Below are 7,414 nucleotides of genomic sequence, written 5' to 3' on the forward strand. Positions count from 1 at the left end.
AAAGGTTCAGAAAAGGGCAATAAAAATGATAAGGGGTATGGAACAGCTTCCGTATGAGGAGGGAGTAGATAAGGAAGTGTTGTTTACTACTTCTCATAACACAAGAACTAGGGGTCACCAAATGAAATTAATAGACAGCAGGTTTAAAACAAACAAAAGGAAGTATTTCTTCATACAACTAACAGTCAACCTGTGGAACTCCTTGCCAGAGGATGTTGTAAAGGCCGAGACCATAACAGGATTCAAAAAAGAATTAGATAAATTCATGGAGGATAGGTCCATCAATGGTTATTAGCCAAGATGGGCAGGAGTAGTGTCCCTAGCCTCTGTTTGCCAGAAGCTGGGAATGAGCAACAGGGGATGGATCACTTGATTATTACCTGTTCTGTTTATTCCCTCTGGGGCATGTAGCACTGGCCACAGTTGGAAGACAGGATACTGGGCTTGATGGACCTTTGGTCTGACCCAGTATGGCCATTCTTATGTTCTTAAATCATGCATAAATGTTTTTATTTGAACCATGAAAATGAATTTCTTACAGTGAATATAAATTTCTTAGAAATTCCATAACAATATTTTCAGTGTCTGGAGCTTCTAAAGGAATCGGGCCTTCCCAAGGAGCAAGGGCTCCTGGAGCTGCCACTGTCCACGTCTGTACAGTAAAAGCCCTGCCAAGACCTAAATGGTTTGTTGTTTGTGCACGATTTTATTACTTCATCTGTTTTCAGTCAGACCAATTATTAAGGCCAATATGAAGTAGATATGGTAGTAGCAAGAGAAAGTCACGATAAGCTTCAGGAGATGAAAAATACACCTGAGAGTCCAAGAGAAATGCTAGGGGAGATAGAAACCGGGGAACATAGCCAAAGACTTTTTGAGGAAGATAAAAACAGGCTGGAGAGACCGAGATAAGCGCTATTAAGATGAATAGGAGTAACCAAAAGACAATGCCAGGCCTTTGAAATAGGCAATGGAAGCCAACACAGATGCCAGGCACAATGAGCCTTCAGGAGATGATTAACAGATCAAGATTGTTGAAAGCTGTGCTTTAGATGACATGAACATCCAGCTACCTTGAAAAGTTAGCAGACTTTTCTGGTGGCATAGTAAGTGCAAGCCTCTTTACTGAGGATCTTCATAGGGGAAAAACTGAAGTCTACTGTGACGTTCTGTACCTTGGGGGAACACCCGGCATCCCCATGTTCATCCATATGATTGTGTGGTATCCAAGGAAAGCTTGTCATGTCGGGTGTCTTTGAAAGGCTCATGATGCACTGAACATTGTTGTTATAGTAATGTTATGTTATAGGTTGTAATTTCATGTATATAGTTATGAGGCTGCAAATGTGTCCTCATGGCTTAAAACCAGCCCAGGCAAAACTCTCCAGAAACAGAGGCGCAGTTCACACCTCCTCAGGGCATGTATGGGGCAAACCCATCCAAGCCTCATAGGAACAAAGGACACTGGCATAGGCAGCAACAAAGGATCTGTTGGACTCTTGAGTGAGTCACCCCCCTTCCCTTGGTCAATCAGGGACTACAATGAGGTAATGCTCACCTGACCCTGAAGGGGCGGGGACAAAGCCAAGAGGGAAGAAAGAACATGATAAAAGGGAGAGACGTTTGCCATGCTCTTCCTCTCTCTTCCACCTCCATCTACAGACATCACCACCAAGCGACTGAAGTGCTGATCAAAGGGGAGAGCCTGGCTGAAGGGCAACCAGCTAGCCTGTGGTGAGAAGCATCTACGTTTGTAAGGGCACTGAAAGTGTTAAGATCAACTTAGAATGTGTTTTGCTTTTATTTCATTTGACTAAATCCAACTTGTTGTGCTTTGACTTATAATCACTTAAAATCTATCTTTTGTAGTTAATACATTTGTTTGTTTATTCTACCTGAAGAAGTGCGTTTGGTTTGAAGCATATCAGAGACTCCCCTAGGGATAACAAGCCTGGTGCATATCAATTTCTTTGTTAAATTGATGAACTAATATAAGCTTGCAGGGTCCAGCAGGCATAACTGGACACTGCAAGACAGAGGTTCCTAGGGTTGTGTCTGTGACCGGAGATTTTGGCTAGTGTCATTTGGTTGCACAATCCAAGCAGCTTACATGCCAGAGGCTGTCCATGAACAACCCAGGAGTGGGGGTTCTCACAGCAGAGCAGGGTAAGGCTGGCTCCCAGAATCTAGGATTGGAGTGACCTAGCAGATCACCAGTCCAGATAACACCAGGGGAATGTCACATCTACTAAGCTCTGTTTTCATGGGGCATGGGGGGAATAAAGGCAGCTAACAAGATCCTGGAAAGAGCATGTTATTTATTATTTGATAATGGCTCTCAGTGATCGGTGGTGTACGAAACAGTCCCTGCACTGCCTGCACCAAGATGATTAGGTTGTAAATTGACAAAATAACTCAGTCATTTTTAAAGCACAACTTTCTATTTCCAGTGCACTTCCTGGGAATTATGCTAAGGATGTGCAAATCCAAAGGAATAAATTCAGCCCTGCTCATGCAGATAGGCACAAGCTGGCCTGGTGCCTCCTTCTAGGGGATTTACCCAAGGGAATCTCTGCTTGCTCTCCTTCAGAGGCACTGTCTAGCCCCGCTAGCAGAGGCTGCCAAGGGGATATAGTGAATCAATGTATTCCCTAGTAATGACCATTCCATGGACGGGTTTTAGAGCTGTGATGGCCAGCTGTGGGCGCTGGTGGATGTGAGTTTGCAGGCGCCTTGTGCCACCAGAACTCTCTTCTCTCAATGCACTTCTGCTGCCCAGGGTGCTCCACCAGGGTCTATCCAAGTTTCTCGCAGTGCAGACTCTGGGCCTGATTCCCCATGGCCCTGAACCTTGTGAAGTGATCTGCACCAATGCAAAGAGTGTAAAATGCTACCAAATCAGAATGGGAGCATTTTCAACCAACTTTGCACTACTGTAAATGATTATACAAGATACAGAAGACAGGGGGGAAAAACATCAGATTTATCCAGGGAAACTGGTCCATTATTCATGATTCTATATTTAGCTGCAAAGTTTGGCTAACCCTGAACATGACCTGATGTCCACTTCAAGTGTCATGGCATGAAGCTGGCCCACTAGAACCCATGCTCCGGAAATGAATTGCAGGTAAATGGAGACTACAAACCATGTGAGTGATGTTTTCTGTCTCTTCGTATTTGACAGGTACCTGTAGGTGCATAGATGCTTGTGGCTTCCCCATGGGGGAATTCCTGTACTGCCACTCATGAAGCCCATTACCAAGTGAGTATGTCGGGCATGGCATCAAGATATAGGACTTAAACTTCACAATGTTTGAATCTGTGATGCTTGGCTTTAGTTGGACAAATGCAAATAGGGCTAGTTTGTGTGAGTCTATATTCCTCTTTCCCCTTCCCTGCTCCCCAAAAAGTATCCAGCCTTCATTTATACCAGATGATGCTGAAAAGTTATCAAAGAAAACATTACCATCTGTTCCATATCATTACCTTCCTCCACATGCATTTGAATTTAGAATAGCTGTCAATTTTGTTGTGGTAATGAAGCCTCACAAAGAAAGGGAGAAGAGTCTCTTTGGCTATCTTTGTAGCAGTATTTTTCCCCTTATCTATGTAGCTGTATGGCTTTTTCCTACTTTGGCACAGGGACTATCATTTTTATTTGTGTCTATAAAACGCTTAGCACAATGGGGTCCTGGGCCTTGACGAGGGCTCCTAGTTGATACAAAAATACTACTACTATTAGCTGTCTCTTTTTCTACAGCTGTTCACTCACGGTAACAGGATTAGGGTTACTTCATTAATTTACATATTAAGCAGAAATGTGAGTAATTTCATAGCCTTGTATTTTGTGTAAATTTATGTACAAACTGGATATTAGCATCAGCTAATCAGTCAGTTCCTTTGAGCACATGGAGAGCTGAAGTAATTAAAAATATGAATTTCTAGCATTCTGATTAAGATGCAAATATTTGCTCAGAAACCCTTATGACTTGCTGGAATGATGATCACATTAGGTAAAAATGAGTCATAGGCTGGCATACTGACAGAGTAAAATCTCTTTGATTGTTTTTCCCACCATAATGAGAACTACATTTTAAAGGTACTGTACTTAAATATATTTATCTGCACACCAAAGTCTACCTACTCAGGCTATGAAGTTCAAGCTCCTTTTGCAGTGGTAAAACCCAATAAAACGTAAGGAATAAAGTAGCTGCTCCATCAAGGATAAGTTAAAGTTGAATCAGATATGCTAAGCATGTTAACCACACCACACATCAAAGCAGTAATGATTAAATATTATAGGTCATCTCCTTCCCACTGATTCAGCAAGCAAATTATCACACAATATTTCAATGCACCAGTACTGGGCCATAAGATAAACATGTCCAGAAGCAAAGCATCCTAATCCTAATTATTGCTGCCTTTGCTACCCCAGAGCATGTCCCAAATGGAGATTAAATGACATTAAAATGGGTCACCCGAAGCAATGTAATCACCTTAATATTGCTGAATGAATCCAGTTTTTATTTCCTCTTGACATAAAAAGACATTTTCAATATATTTTTCATCTTTATTTAAAATTTGTTACCAATTTTGCTTTCAACATTCATGCACAACATATTACTGTGCAACAGCATGGGGATGAAAGCATTTTTTTAAAAGAGCAATTTAAGCATTTGGAAGATAGTCTAGGGTTGTATAGAAATTGAATTTAGTGTAATTAATACAGGTTTTTTCTGCAATCCTAGATACGTGTATTTTAGAAAACAAGTGACCATGAAATTTAACACTGTTATAATGTACATGTGCAAAGAGGCAGTTTTAAGGTTATATTCTCAACCTTAATTTCTGCATTTGCTACCTTTGGGTGGTTAATTCTGCAATTGTAACATGGCATTTTTGCATAAATATAACTCTCTTATAATTTAGAACAATTAGTCTAATTTAGGAAGGGCTGCAATTGTCCCCAAGAGGGAGCTAATAAAGACAAAACCACCTTATGATTCCTCCATACCCCTCACCTCCAGGCCCAATTCACAAATACAAAAGAGACACCACAGCAATACATTCCACTACTCCTGACACAATTATCTGGCTTAACCACCTAAATGTAAAATTATAATTGTTACTCCAGATCTACATCAGTCATACGAAGATGACAACCTCCATGCACTCATGTAACTATTGTGCAGTGACTAGACGTAAACTGAAGTTCCTGGGGACAAGAACTATCTTATGTGTTTGTACAGCACCTAACACCGTGGGTGGGGCCTTGATCCATGACTGGGCCCTCTAGGCACTACTGCAGTACAAAGGGCTGGCTGCACTAGACAGTTGCCTTCACCTCTCCATGCACCTATGGACAACACTTCCATTTGAGGCTAGCTTGTCCAGCAGCGCAGCCATGTCCTCACTTCCACATGTCTCAGTTCCGCACACTATGCAAAGGCACCAATAAGCATGTGCATAAGACCATTCCTATTTAGCGAAGTAATTGAGACCTAAGCACACGCTTAAGTGCATTGCTGAATCAGAGGCGAAAACAAGAATCCCACTCAGGACTAGCATTACCTGACAGACACCCACAACTCCATTCATAGATACGCAATAGGACAAACACCCCATTCAGGGCTGGCTGCATCAAAGTAAGAATGAGCTGTCATTTCCATGCCCATCACCTTCATGGTTAAGGACAAACACCTGACTCAGGATTAGGTCTACAGTTCCTGACAACTGAAACTGGTAACTGCCTCCCCTTTTCCATCTCCACTCAGGGACTAACAGCTCCACCAGATAGACATAAAGAGGTGTGGTAAAGCAGCTGGATGTTTTACGTGTTGGTTGGAAGCAGCTGAAATTTCCCGTTTTGCTGAGGGTTGCAAAAAAATACCAACTCCATAAGTTGGCACTGAAATTCAATGTATAATGAGTTGAAGTGACACTTCCCACTTATGGCTGCCATGCAAACACTGTACATCTCCTTTCAGCACGACATATTAGTGAACCTTCATGCAAGAGAACCACACATGCTAACGAAACGCACAGGGACTCTGATATTCTAAAACATAAGATCATGAGACTCTGTTTTTTCTATATTTATTTAAAAAAGACTTTCTGGTTTCAAGGATGGTACCTCTGCTATCTAATGTACTCAAGGTATGTCCACATACCTACTCAGTCGCTCCCAACCTCTCCCTGAACAGCAGCAATGTGTTAGAGACAACAGCACTAGATGGTTCCAGGAAAAAAAATAATTAGCCCTTGCAAACTGCTTCTAACATGGAAATCACACCGCCATCCAATTGGGCCAAGTGTTCAACTAAGGCTGCGCTGCCCCATAGTGGTGGTTCAAAGCAGCCAGAAAAGCCTGTGGAGCTAGTCTTCTGAGGATTACTCTTGTGTAAGGTGACCCTCTGGATGGCAAAGAGCTAACAGTCAGTACGGCTACAGAGTGCGTCCCAACAGTATTTGGCTTATATAGTTCTTGAGCTAATCAGAGTGCAGTTAAAATTTTATCCAAAAGACCTAGCGTTTGAATCTAGTATTAAGGTTTATTGCCTGTAATGTATTTTAAAGTGTTTCCTGAACATGAATACCTAGTGAACATATAGGATCAAGATTGTTATATATTTATTGAATTATTTTTTTTAAAAAATGCATGAAAAATAGAATGGGAATGTTTAGCTGATTAAAACAAAGCATTATCTAAATAGCTAATGATTTCACCAGGCAGCCTGGGAGTCCAAAAAGGAGAGGTTTAATATAAATGAATTAACCAAGGAGGGTATGTTTATTCATATGGACAGCATATGTATAATGACAGTGTGTCCAGATATTAGTGTCCAATCCTGCAAGGTACCAACAACTCCAATGAGGTGATTAGCACCCTTTAAGTCAATGGGTGGTGAGTATCATCCAGAATTGGGGCCTGATTCTGGTACACTTGCCCATGCTGAGTAGTCTCCTATTTCATGTAGTCTCTCTTCACCAGAGAATTGTTGATTTCAAAGAATACAGAAGTGCAGGATCGTGTGTGATTAGGCATTTCTCTATCACAATGCTCTTGCATTTCAAAGGGCAAAGCAGCGAAAGCAGACAGACATTTGCTCCTGCTGTTCTACTCTGGAAGATGCCATCTAAATGGATTAGACGGGAAGCTGGCTGCCCATCTGAAAACACCAAAGGTAAGTGAGCTGACTTATTACTGCATGGCTAGGACATCCACGCACAGATTGTTGGGCCTCCGCACAATGGACTTGATTTAGGACAGCATCTCTATTCAGCAAAACACTTAAGCACATGCTTAATCCTATTGACTGATTTCAGTGGAATTAAACACATACTTAAAGTTAAGTAAATAAGTGCTTAGCTAAATAGGTATGGATTTCACCACTTAAATGTTTTCCTGAATCAA

The 7,414-nt window shown here is 41.5% G+C and overlaps 1 long non-coding RNA gene across 1 annotated transcript in view; it reads left to right on the top strand.

The window, feature by feature from the left end:
* Positions 1 to 7,178, top strand: part of LOC128838897 (uncharacterized) — a 36,255-nt gene extending 29,077 nt beyond the window's left edge. Inside the window, exons 2-3 of the long non-coding RNA XR_008445315.1 lie at positions 3,185 to 3,262; positions 7,077 to 7,178. This is a non-coding gene — a long non-coding RNA (uncharacterized LOC128838897). The remainder of the gene's footprint in view (positions 1 to 3,184; positions 3,263 to 7,076) is intronic.
* The last annotated feature ends 236 nt before the right edge of the window (positions 7,179 to 7,414 follow it).

The sequence above is a fragment of the Malaclemys terrapin genome, chromosome 6 (assembly GCF_027887155.1).
Source record: "Malaclemys terrapin pileata isolate rMalTer1 chromosome 6, rMalTer1.hap1, whole genome shotgun sequence".
Taxonomy (NCBI): domain Eukaryota; kingdom Metazoa; phylum Chordata; order Testudines; family Emydidae; genus Malaclemys; species Malaclemys terrapin.